The 12,709-nt window shown below is 43.6% G+C and overlaps 1 protein-coding gene across 3 annotated transcripts in view; it reads right to left on the bottom strand.

Moving 5' to 3' along the window:
* KANK1 (KN motif and ankyrin repeat domains 1) overlaps positions 1–12,709 on the bottom strand; it is a 180,321-nt gene that overhangs the window by 142,085 nt on the left and 25,527 nt on the right. The window contains exon 1 of one of the 3 annotated variants that reach the window (XM_016214256.2): positions 3,143–3,410. The exons of the other annotated variants lie outside the window; for them this stretch is intronic. The gene's annotated coding sequence lies outside the window, so the exon portion shown is untranslated. Of the gene's footprint in view, positions 1–3,142; positions 3,411–12,709 lie in introns of those variants that run through there. 3 annotated transcript variants of the gene reach the window in all.

The raw sequence follows: 12,709 nt of genomic DNA on the forward strand, positions 1-12,709 counted from the left end.
AGCTCCCACCTCTCACAACCTGAGACCAAGAGAAGAGCGCTTGTATACCTTCCCAGGCTTACAGCCACTGCCTCCCACTTCTGAGAACATTTAATCTGATAAAGGAGTCCAGGTTACTTTCTGATAATGGTGTTTTGAGAAGATGACCTGTCTGTTCTTGCTGCTCAGCCTGAAAAACTATATTGTTAAAGGTCTGTAGTTAGCCTTATGTATAGATGTGGGAGGAACAGGTGGCTAGCACCATTATTAAATAATGAGTGTTTTTTCGGTAATAAACATCCTAATGGCTATCATAAAACCCAGTTAAAGATTGGAAGTTCTCTTTAGAACTGCCAATATCTAAAAAGAGACTAAAAATTATAACCTCGAGGGGAATCTACTACAGATTAAGTCTGCTTATTTATCCCCCCTGCAATGTGTTTTTTTCAAATAGGGACTCATTATTCTCAATATCTGCATCCAACCCAGTGTTGCTAACACTGCTGACATTCCAGATGTGCTCACATCAGAAAGCAAGGCCTGGCTCCAAAAGGCCTCAGAGCTATGTGGAGAGAAAAGACCAAAACCCACAAGGAGGTTTTTCCCAAGGAGGTTTTCCCTAGGGAACTCTCTGACCCCAGGATCCTGTGTGTGTGTTTGTGCACGTGTGCACACACGCAATCCCCCAACCCCAATTAAGGGTCATTTTGCCCTCTAGAAGCTATCAGAAGATGAAAGCAGTCCCTGCTCGCTTCCTCCAGGCAGACAATAGGCAGCCACCTGCTTGGGGATTTAGTCACCGGCTTCTGAGTTCCTATGTCTTGGAGTCACCGAGTCACTGCCGCTCACTTGTACCCCGAGAACAAGAGGAGAAAGAAACAAAGGAGCCAGGTGGCTGGGGCAGAGGAGTGGGTGGCTTCTTTCTCACACCCCTACAATGCAGCAAGGGGCGGGTGGAAGCCAGGTTGCTCCCCATCTCAAGCTATGTGCTGAGACAGCTGTTTGAACCAGAACAGGAAAAGGAAGGAAAAAGTCCTTTTTAAGGAGCGCCTAGTCTTTATCATCTAAAGGAACAAAAACTGCTAAACGTGAAACACAGCACGTCCTGAAACACACGGAGCTTTCCTTTATCAGTTTAGTTCGACTTTGCCATGAACAACTCCTTTGCAATTCTCTGCACTGATAAACTGAAGAACCTGAAACTAGACTAAGTCAACCACAGAAAGGCAGGATCACCGTTTACTCAGTGCAGCGCTCTTTTCCCACAGGGCCGAGCGGGGCGTTGGGAAGCGAGCGGCCTGCGGTCACACCTGCTACAGGACGTTAGGGGACAGGTCCTGTAGAAGGGCTCTGGTGGGGCATTCTCCACTCCCTCCAGAAGGCTTTGGAACAAGGGGCCTGGAAGGACTACCACATACGAGAGAGGAAGAAATAAAAGCGGACAGAAGAAAAGCTGAAAACTTGCATATGTAAATTTTCCCTTCTGTTTTCCATATACATGGAGTAAGTGGAGAAAGAAAAGAAAGTTCTTTGGACTTATTGGTGGAATGCAAACAAAAATATTAATTTTACATGATCTCATCTATAATTTCATGCAATGTATAGTCTGTAACCAGACTATAAAATTCCATTTATATATTGACATTTACTTTCGCTCTCTATTTTATTTTTATTGCATAAATATAACATGATCATTATAAAATATTTTAAAATCCTGATCAGAACATTTTAAATGAAATCACTACAATTCCAAAAGAAGCTTCCCACTGTTAGCATTTTGGTATAGCATTTTATTTTATTTTTTCTCTGCAAATGTAGACATATAAATATATGGTGAGTTAGTTAGGGAGATGTTGGTTTATAAAAACGTCCTCATACTACACACACTGGATTTTTTCCAACTATGTTGTGAATATGTTTGTTCAAATAAATTTGTTTGCACTCTCTCAAGATTCCTGGCAAATATCTCTGCTATTTGATGTTAAAATACCCCTATGAAGCAAACAGGAGCATCCGTACGTGCTGCTAAGGGTTTAACAGCACAGGAAGTACCAAGTTCACCTGCAGCAATCACAAAACCAGGAATCCTCCGTATATCACTGACAAAACTTTAGAAAGCCCTCCTCAGTTAATAACTAAAATGACACTAAGAAAGGAGTATGGATTCTTTCCTATAAACCTTCTTCTTGTGGCTTAAAGTGAGAAAACCTTTAATAATCCTTTTCACTGGGGGCTTGCAAGATGGTTTAGAACAACTATTGACATGATGAAGGCTTAAGCATGATCTTAATTCATTTCCCTTAATTATTTATCCATAAAAAATTTCTTTCCTCAAGGAACTATCATAAAGCATGTTTATGATAATAAAAAGATTTGGCCAAACCGAAAGACAAATGAGGAACAATTTTCTCAACCATAGATAACCATGTGCTATTGCAGTTATAAAGAAAGATTATAAATTTCATGGTATGGAGCACTTTAAAAACAGGATAAATGTTTATCAGTATTTCCCATAGTCCTGATTAGGGAAAAACCGGAAAATGTGAGATGATCTCAAGCTTTCTTCACTGTATGACCAAAGACTTTGCCATGTGGAAAAAAGATTTTACATTAACATTCTTTAGCCCAAAACTTCCTGTTTCCTGCCCACCACCATTTCCCCTTCATAAAATGGGCTGGTCTACTGCAAAAAATGCAAAAGTTACAGCGAGTTTTACTATTTTGTGGGGTTGTCGACTGAGTAGTTAGGCTGTATGTAGACAGATACACAAAAGGCACACTTCTACCATTTGTACAATGGTACCAGCAGGCAGGAGAATTCCTGTCATCAGCCCTATCTTTTCAAACCACGTGAGAGGCGATTTAATAGAAGAGTCTAAAGTACATCACTATATACAGTAATTTATTCAGAAAGAGCATGCCCACAACCAAGGCACATCTCACCTTCACCGTGGCAAGGCAGCTCATTTTAATCCTCAGTAATTTTAAAATTAAGACCCTCCCTTATTCTTAACCCACACATTCTCGTCGTCTTGAACAGACTCTTTGCCAAAACTTCACATTAAGCTTGTTTTCAATCGTCCAAAGCATTTTCGATTTACCCACTGCCGCAGAGTAAAATGTTTCTGAAAACAGAAAAGGCAACTTTGTCCTTCAAACTTACCCAGGACTGTCCAAGGCCGTTCTGTGAATTCACGTGCTTCCCCATTGACCACGCGTTACAGGAAACCTGCCTGCTCACTGGCCCCAGGACGCCGTCCGCTCACGTTAGAGGGCTCACAGAGTTAAGCCGGCCGCCTTCTGTGCCGTGTAAAACACGGGTCACCAAGTGAGCAGCCAGCATGTCTGAGGGACTCTCATGCTGCAATCTGAGAAGGCTGGAAAAAGACACCAGGAGAAGGAGCTGCTAATGAATTCTCCTCCTCATCAGCCAGCCCCAAATGTTTCAAACAACTGATCTGGGAACACAGTTTTGACATTGTTGAGATAATCGACTTGATTTGTTCCCAAAACGCTGGGAGAGCTGCTGCAACCCTATCTGGTGAGAACCAGTTGTACTCTTTTCTTCCCAAAGCCAGAAGCAAGGCTTGCTTCCAACGACAAGGAATGCTTCCTGCCTTTTTTCCAAGCCTGACAGTCAGGGGGCTGACCGCATGAGAGCCCCATCACCCTGACACTGCGTTACGGGCTACTTGATGAGCCAAAGCCATGTCCGTCTCTTGGTGGCCAAGACAGAATTTCCTGAACAATGGTATTAAAATGCAGATGTCATATACGAAGAGCCCAGAAACAGAAATTAGGACACAAAAGTTACCTGCACGACATAGGTCTCCACATGCAAATCAGTAAAGGCGGCCTGAGGAAACACGTAGATGCAAAGTTGAGAACTTACCAGGAGGAAGTGCAGACAATATGGAGCTTCCTTCTAGAGAAGGACTGGGACTCAGGTTTTGAAGGTGGCGAAGGGCAAATTGACAGGCACGGAAATTAATGATGAGAAATGTTATATTTTGCTACGATCAACTACTTTTATACTCTGTTGGATTTATCATGTTTTTTCAAGTGAAAACCTTGGGAAACGGTCTCCTGCTGGTTTTCTGGTGGCACTGAGAGCACGATGTGGGACAGTCACGCTGGTGGCCTGAGAACTGCAAGGTGCAGAGATCTGAGCTGACTTGCCAGCTCCAAAGGGGGGGGCAGCAGTGAGTGCAAGGCTGGTGTCTGTCAAACATCAATTTTCTCAAAATAGATACAACTAGGTAAAAATACTAATATATAGGTTGGGTGAAAAGTTAACTTGTTACCTCTCATTGCACTTTTGCACATGGCATTTAAAAACTGAGAAAATTTCAAACCACCTTTACAAGAATCACTTATGAAGTACACTTACTGTGCCAGATGCCTCACACACATGCCTTCTTCATTTTTATTTTTATAGCCATCCTCTGAGGGGAGTATTATGATGTCCATTTTACAAATGGGACAATTGAAGCTCTGATCTGAACAGAGACAGAACTCTCTGTCCAACTGACTCTTAACCCTCCCTATGTTCTGAGTCTCAAACAAGCAACTGGCCAGGAAACAGCCTTTGCCAAATGGTACCCAACTGCGGAAACCCACCAGTTCGAAGGAACTTTTGCAGGTATCTATAATTAAGTCTGGATTGTTCCAACTTGAACCAGTAGCTGTGAATTTAGTTTTAAAAAAAGCTCTGGCCTGAGGCAAGCCATGCCTCTCATGCACTTCAGATGTTTCGTAGATCTTTACTTTCGGTTACCTTTACTGAAAGCTGTTAAGTTCTTTCCTTCTCCTTCCTGGAGAGGTGAGAACAATCCTTGGATGCTGGAGATTTCTGCCTCTCCTTTACATGCAACTTTTTACCAAAGTAGGGGTGGGGGGGTCCTAGGCCCCTTGGACTTTGTATGTGGCCTCCTAATTGGCTGCCTGGGCAAAGAAGGCATTTACTGAGCAGTTATTACACGCCAAACGTTTCTCAACACCAGCTCTCTTAACTACAATCATCCTCAATTGGGTGCTTTATTACCTCCACTTAAAAGACTGACAGCAGTGCAAACTCTCCATACCACGCTGACTCTGCCACAGTCAGCTTGTCAATGCTACCCCAAGAACCTTCTCCGAGACAAAAAAAAAAAAAAAAGAGTACCTTAACAAAGGGGGGGGGGAATCAACCCAATCCATAAATGTTTGAGACAAAGAAGGGCAAGGTGCTGTGAAGAGTGAGAAAAGAAACAGACCCTCAGAGAAATCAAACCTATGTGCAGTGTGAAAGACACATCTAGATACAGTAAGTATCTAAAAGAGAAAGCAGTCCCTCTAAAGGTTTCTCGGCCTCCGCACTGTTGACATTTTGGACCAGGTAACTTTGTCCTGGGGGTGTTTAGCAGTATCCCTCGTCTCAAACCACCAGATGCCAGTAGCACCCTCCCCTGAATCATGACAACCAAAAATGTCTTTGACATTGCCAAATGCCCCGGGGGGGGGGGAGGGGGCAAGGTCACCCTCTCCGCCCCCCTCCCCCCCTTTAGTCCCACTGCTCTAAATGAGATAGATACTGAAATACATAGTTAGCTGGTTATTTATTTCAGGGTGTTATCTTAGGCACAAGTTTTCAGAGTTCTTTTTCAACATATTAACACATGAATCAATTGAATACAGAATTATAATCTTAGGAAAAAAGAGCCCCCCAAATTACCTGTTCATCAAGGACATCAGCAGCACTTAAGAGACAATGTTTACATTCTCCCAGACCTGTGGTTTGTTGAAAAATTAATTTACCCCATCTATGCTTTGATCTTCTAGCAAATTATTTCCTGTAACGAGATTTAACTTGTAAGGGCCCTACAGGCTAACCAGCTGTCAGAGCGGAACCAGCATCCGATTCCAGGTGGTGAGCGGAGAGGGGGCTTCCCATCCTCCCCAAAGGGACCCTACTCAGTAACACACCAAATGCCTCCGAGGGGACCAATTTTCTCATGAAAATAAGCTCAAACTACAATGCAGCTTAGCTTTGCATTCAAAGGAGAAAGACTCTTTTAGGAAGTGGGTGAGTTTTATATCCTAGAACTAGTATTTCCACTATGAAAGGTTTCTGTTGTTGTTTCAGTTTTATTTAATTTCACAGTGAGGAGGAGAGTCACAACCCAAGTGGTCTCCTTACTTCTATGGCTTATTTCCACTAAGAGAGGGAAGGAGGAAGCTTTCAGTCTTCCCACAGCGCTTGCCCACTTTGCACCTGTCCTGCAAGGTGTGTGCTGCCAGCCAGGTGGAACAGATGACCTCTCAATAAAATGCTTGCTGTACGAGAAACCACATGCTTGGCCTATTGGAATGCTGGTTGCAAACGAAGACCAGAGATTAATTTTGCTGTGTGTTCATACCTTACCTTGTGTGGTAGGTAAAATAACACATGCATGCAGGCAGGCAGGCAGACAGACACGCACGCGCACACACACGCTCCCATGCTCGCACACATCAAGATGTCCAAGTTCTAATTTCCAAACCTATGAGCATGTTACATTACATGGCAGAAAGGACTTTAAAGATGTGATTAAGGTTAAGGACCTTTAAGATGAGCGGATTTGCCTGGGTTATCCACATGGGTCCAGGGCAATTATATGAGTCCTTGAAAGCAGAGAGCCTTTTCTGGCTGTGGTCAGAGAGAGAGGAATGGATGACAGAAATAGCAGGAGAAACCTGAAGCATGAAAGGGACTCCACTTGCTGTTGGTGGCTTTGGGGATGGAGGAAGGGAGTCAGGGACCATGCACTTGAAGCAACATGGAAAGGGATTCTGTCCGAGAACCAGCCCTGACCACCCCTGGATTTGATTCCAGTGAGTCCTGTGTTAACCTTCTGACCTACAGAACTATGAGATAACACATTTGTATTATTTCAAGCATTAAACTTGCTGGCTTTGTTATAGAAGGGGCAAGAAGCATACAAATTTTGGTGCCTGGAAGTGGGGTGCTGCTGTAACAAATACCAAGGACTGTGGAGGCAGCTCTGGATTGGGCAGTGGGTGGAGCCTGGAAGATTTTCGAAGAGAGTGATAGGAAAGTCTAGACTGCCTTGAACAGAACTGTTAACAGACACAGGGACACTGAGGACTGCCAAGGAGGGCTCAGAGAGAAGCGAAGAGCATGGTAAAGAAAACATGTATTATCTTGGAGAATACCTAAACGGCTAAGAGCAGAGGACATCACAAATACTTCTATCCAACCACACTGCCACGCACCAAGGACCTGAAGCCCCAAAGTGGGCAAGAGCCCCGACACCTCAGGAGGACAACTCAGCCACCCAGCTGTACTGTGCGTCCATCTCACTTTACAGTGAACAAGCTGCTCTCTCTGGAATGCCACTTCCTCCTAGCCACGTGATCTGGGGCAGGCAATCTCTGAGCCACACTTGGGAATGATCCTAGCATCCCATTTCATGGGATTGTTGTGGGGATTAATGAGGTCATGCAGGGAAAACCCTACAGCCCCTAGTCCATAGCAGGCACTCAGGAATGTGAGCTATTTTCCTGACCTAGTCTAGAGGGAAAAATAACTAGAGGGAGTATATCCTTCCTTTCTCCCACAGGAAAGCATTTTCTGAGTCTTCCCTGGGAAGACGTAGGGCCTAGGCATAAAAGGAAACAGAGGCCAGCTTGGGGGATGTTCAGAGAACCACTGCTATATAATTTAAGGCAAGAATTGGGGATTCAATGGGGGCTATTCCAAAATGCAAGGAACAGGCCCTGGCTGGTGTGGCTCAGTGGTCAGAGCATCTGCCAGTGCACCAAAGGGTCACGAGTTTGATTTCCGGTCCAGGGAAAGTACCTGGGTTGCAGGTTCAATCCCTGGCCCCGATTGGGGCACGTGTGGGAGGCAACCAATTGATGTGTCTCTCTCACATCGATGTTTCTCTCTCTGTCTCTCTTTCTCTCCTCCCCATCTCCCTCCCTTCCACTCTCTCTAAAAATCAATGGAAAAAATATCCTCCAGTGAAGATTAACCAAAAAATAAACAAAATGCAAGGGACAGATAGACTGAGACCTGGGGAGGCTACCCAAGGCTTCAGAGAAAGAAAAAAAAAGGGTGAGTTGTTTCTCTGGATGACTCTATTGCTGGAAACTTGCCAGCTGCATTTTGAGAACACTGGGCAGAGATACTGTGCCACTGTCAGTGCCAACTTGGACAGGAAGTGATGCGGCTGGGTCTCACGGTCCAGAAGGCAGCAGGAGGGGGCGACGGGGGCATCCTCAAAGAAAGACATCAATTCTCCAGCCTGGCGTCCCACCTCAGCCTTCCCTCTCTCCCGCCTCCACCCATCTCCATCCACGGAATTAGAATACACATCGAAAATTAAAAGACCGCAATTGTTCCTACAGGGGCAAGGCAAAGCAAAATTTTACAGAAACACACAGAATTTTCTACTTAAGAAGCATGAGAGTTTCTTTCCCTATTGTAAATTTTTTTTTATTTTTGGTGCTTTCAAAAAGTTTCAGGGAGAACACATCATGAGGATGGGGAAAAGGCACTAAAAGCATTTGAGTGTCTTTTCTGTCTCTTTACATCTGTACCCTTGACCATAAATTACAGTGGTTCACTCCCCAGGATCAACAGTCAATAGTTAAATGCCAGCCAGCAGGCTACTGCATAACTAAGAGGGGGGAAATCACCTTGGGAATGATCAAGATAAAACCAAGTGGTGAAGAATTAAATCAGTATGTTTATTAAACATATAGGTCTGCTGCCAACACTGTCAGCACTTTCTGCCTAAGAGGTGTATTTTCCCCATTTCTTTAAAAAAAAAAAAAAATCTCTTAAGAGCCTACTAAGAAGACATCACATCTTATATTACTTTCTGTTGGTAGTAAAATCCATAGCTCCCCCCACCCCCCAGCAACGTGATTAAAGCACAAAATTTTTATGAGCAAAGCACATGTACCCACTGAACACAATAATGCTTTCAAAAAAAAAAGAACAAGCCTCATATGTTCTTCCAACAATCCCATTGTTTTGGATTCACAAGCTGGAAAAACATAATTTCTGCATTACATTTTCTGCATTTCCACAAGCTGGGTGGGTCTCAAGGCTCATTCTCCAGGCCCCCACCATGTCTTACTCAATGCCCTTCCCCAATAAACCCAGACAGGCAGTTATCAGAGCAGATGCATCACCTGGGTGCGTAAGACAACAGACCTGGATCTTATCTGTGCCCCCCTCCCCCCTGCTCCACGTGCTGCAAACCCAGGTTCACCCCTGTGAATGAAAAGGGCACAGTGGTCAAAGGTACTGGGTGGCTTTATTCTCATCCCACCCCAAATCTGTAGGATCTGGGAGCGTCAGCTACCGAACCTCCAGATCCTTCTAAACGGATGATGTGAGTGCCTAGTAATTTTGTTTTCCTTTTTCATAAACACGGGAGAGGGGGAGGTAAGGCCTGGAGACAGTCAGACAGTGAACTCAGCTACTGAAAACAAACTCCTGCCCACTTTCTGAAGAGGAAAACAACGTGATGGGTAGGAACCCGCAAAGCTCCCAGGACCTTGGCGTCTGCCTCCTCACTGTCAGGAACTAGAAATGCCCCCCCGCCCACCCCATTTTTGCTTGACTGGGTTGGAAGAACCGGCCTCTGTTATCCCTGACGTCTCACCTACTTGGGATGCGAGTAAGTGAAATAATTCAGGATTGGGAGATCTTAAGAGTATTCTGAAGGATACAAATATATACGGTATGCATAAAACTTTCCATTTTATATGGCTCGTCCAGGGGCAAAAAGAGGTTTCCTCTGTTCTTAGGTGCCAGACGCTTTAAATGCAGTATGCACTTTTGACCACTCTTCAGATGAGGAAACTGAGGCTTAGCAAGGCTAAACGAGTCACACATCAGCACGCCTGAACTCGGAATCCACATTTATGCTCTTAACCTGGGACTCCCTTTTAGGATGTACCATGATTACCAACAGATTTTAAAAACAGCTAAGACTCCTCCAAACTGCTTTGGGAGTTCAACGAATTTCACTGACAAAATTAATGAATACCTCCTTTCCCCAACCACCTGTGTTCCTGCAAATGAAAGCCTCACGCCCAGCTTTGCCTCAGACCAGCCTTAAGTCCCAGTATCTTCCTGGCACTGGTTTCAAAGCACCGCGAATATTCAAAAGTGCCTTTCTCTTCAAAGAGTCGCCATCGCTGCAGGACAAAATCCAATTCCAAAACTGTTGTGACCAGAGACTGCATGGGGCCAGATGCCCCATTATATTCTGCAGGCCTCAGGGCCTCAGAACACAGCCACCTCCCGGCTCCCTCCTGCAGCTGTGTACACAAGGCTTATTACACCACAACCACCGGTTTTGTTTTCTGGCCAAGAGATAAGAAAAACACGGTTGACTGAGATGCCACTGCTGGTAAGGAAATCTCTGATCTACCCCAGAAATCTAGAAGTGCATTTCTTCATTGTAAACTCAGTCAGTTTTACCCTATTCCAAGATTTCCAGAATCAGTGATGAAGGCTGCATTTGATCCCAGGTTTAACCAGCAAACTGCATGCCCAAGCCGAGGAGCGGGTGAAGATTCTCTAAGAGCAAGGTTTAGCTTCTGAGTATCAACTATATACCTAAAGGCAAAAGTTAAACAATTAGACAGTAGAATAGTGGCTGCCGGGAGCTAGGGGGAGGGGGAAATGGGCATAGTTTTGAATGGGTGCTGAGTTTCTGTTTGGGAAGATGAAAAACTTCTGGAGATGATGGTAGTGATGGTTGTACAGCAATGTAAATGTACTTAATACCACTGAATTGCACACTTAAAATGGAAACAACAAAAAAAAATTTCTAACAACATTCAAGTGGATGCTTCTTTCATGAAACCTCTCTCTTAGAAGGCAAATGAGACCACAGCGCCTTTTAAAATAAATCACTGAACGATCTTGGACCCATTCTAGGCACTACTGGGAAGACTTTCAACACAAGTTTTAGGTCCAGAGCTCCTAAAAAAAGACAATGCTCTCTCTCAAGTTACGTTTTGATCTGTAACACCGTATGCCTAAGTGGAGCCAAAGTCCCCTTAGAGGCTTCTGAGGAGACGACTGACCACAGGGACTCAGAGCAGCCCGCCCGCTCGCTATTTTATGATCTTGTTACGGAATGAATGTTTGTGTCCCTCTGTAAATTCACATGTTAAAGTCTTAACCCTCAATGTAATGGTACGTGCAGGAATGGCCTTTGGGAGGTAATGGTTTAAATTCATTACCTTCAGGAGAAAAACAGTTTCCAAAATGACTCACTCATGAGCACGTGTTTTGGGCACCACAGCTCAGGTGGGCACGGAGACAGGTTCTCTTCTCTTTTGGTGTCACAATATGATACGGCAACAGTCTGGCTCACACAGACATACACACACTTTACGGGCTATTTCAGAGGGATACGCTGAGGAGAGAGGCCAAAAGGCTGTCACGGTTCGGAATGAAATGGTCTGTGGTTCACTGCAGTCTCTTTTTTCATCTCAGACAAATAAAGGCTTTGCACTGAAAGAAAACCACCGCTGCTGCTGCACTCCAGCTGACTACTGATGGATGCTCTATTCCCATCACCTGAGAATGAACCAAGAGTCGCCTCTCAGATGACTCCGCGTCCCCACAACCAAGTGTCTTCATCCAACTCTCCAACTTAAGAGTTTTGCTTTGCAATTATTGACCTATTTAATCCGTTTTTCCTCCCTCAAAGTTAAATGTTCTGATTTGTAAGTCAATCTTGATCCCCAAAGTGAATAATTAAGTACTTCTTACCCCCATTTTGGCATACTGTTTCCCCTCACTGGGAAAATAAATAGTAAATGTTGAGTTAGAAAACTGTGACCTGTACCAACCTAGGTAAGTGTACTTCTTTTGAATGACATAAAATTCTGATTGTTTTTCTTTAAATTTTGAATAATTCATTTTTAAATGTCACTGCAATTTTTTTTGGTTAATATCAACATCAACAATAAAATAAAAACCTGATCCCCACGAACACGGAAATGTTGACAATTAGGACAGTATTACAATTGAAATATGAATCGATAGGCAGACCAACAAAAAAGTCAAGAAATGGAAACACGTGCCTGTGGGATTTGGTATATGATAAAGGCGCCATTCCAATCAAAAAGGATAAATGATTAAAAATGGTTGAGAGAACCAATAACCATCTTTAAAAAAGTAAACTGGGATCCCTAGTTACTGAAATTAATTTAAGATGGATTAATAATTTAAATATAAAAACTGAAACCAAGGAAGTATCAGAAGAAACCCTGGATGATTAAAAAAATAATTTTAGAGCAAGGAAGGCCTTTTTCTCTTTATGGCATTAAATTTAAAGGCCTTAAAATAAGGAGCTGATAAATTCATCTACATGGAGAAATGCAACATAATCCAAGTCAAAAGGTGAACTATAAACTGGGAACAACTCCAATTCTTATCATAGATAAGGGCTCATTTCCTTATACATAAAGTGACAGAACTTGATATCTAACAGCCCAACAGCAAAGGGCAGAACAGTTCACAGAAAGGCTCTTACAGATTCATGAAAAGATGCTCAACCTCCTATGAGAAATGCAAATTAAAACCACAGGAGATACCATTTTTCACTTATCAGATTGGCAGAGATTAAGAAGTTTCCTCTCATCCCATGTTGGCAAGGATGGAGAGTGACAGGTACTTTTGTACCTTGCTGATGAGAGTATATAGATCAGC

This window comes from Miniopterus natalensis, chromosome 12, assembly GCF_054644295.1.
Source record: "Miniopterus natalensis isolate mMinNat1 chromosome 12, mMinNat1.hap1, whole genome shotgun sequence".
NCBI lineage: Eukaryota > Metazoa > Chordata > Mammalia > Chiroptera > Miniopteridae > Miniopterus > Miniopterus natalensis.